This window comes from Penaeus monodon, chromosome 19 (genome assembly GCF_015228065.2).
Source record: "Penaeus monodon isolate SGIC_2016 chromosome 19, NSTDA_Pmon_1, whole genome shotgun sequence".
Lineage (NCBI taxonomy): Eukaryota > Metazoa > Arthropoda > Malacostraca > Decapoda > Penaeidae > Penaeus > Penaeus monodon.
In genome coordinates, this window is record NC_051404.1 from 47,405,268 (window position 1) to 47,405,974 (window position 707).

Genomic DNA, 707 nt, shown 5'->3' on the forward strand with positions numbered 1-707 from the left:
CTTTTTCTCCCGAAGGTGACCCAGTTCAGGTCGGTGTCAGGTGGAAAGCTTGGATAGAAAGCTTCGAAGATTATTTAGCAGAGCTTGAAATAACAGAGCCAGTAAAGAAATTAAGGTATTTGAGGCATCACCTGGGAAATAAAAACAAGGAGATATGTAAAACATTTTTAACTATAGTAGTTTAGAAACTTATGAAGCGATGGTTAGTGCATTGACCAAGCATTTCACACCCCAGGTAACCTTGTTTCATGAGAGATTTAAATTTACAAATAGTAAGCCAGGGCATGATGAATTGATAGACTCTTGGGTGACAAGATTGAAGAAAGCAGCTACCTTGTGTGAATTTCCTGATCTAGAAAACAGAATCATTGAAGCCATATTGAATCTCACGCCAGACCGCAAATTTAGATAAATATTATTAGGAGAAGATGATCTAACTCTAGTTAGATTGATGAAACTGGCAAGGATAAAGGAGGCTTCAAAATCACAGGCTGATGCTTATGAAAGAAAAGAGTCTGTGAGTAAGGTACAAATAGGTAAGGATAACAGGTAGCCTGCTTATGTCCAAAGGAGCAAACAAAGTGAGGTTCCAAACAAATCTCCTAGGCCAAAGCCAAGGACAACAGATCATAATTATTCTAGTTCACAAAGCTGCCGTAGGTGCGGTAGGGAAAGCACAAGTCTAAGGATGCTGACAAATGTCCCTT

General features: G+C 39.2%; 1 pseudogene; it reads left to right on the top strand.

Moving 5' to 3' along the window:
- Positions 1-707, top strand: part of LOC119585422 — a 9,088-nt pseudogene that overhangs the window by 1,888 nt on the left and 6,493 nt on the right.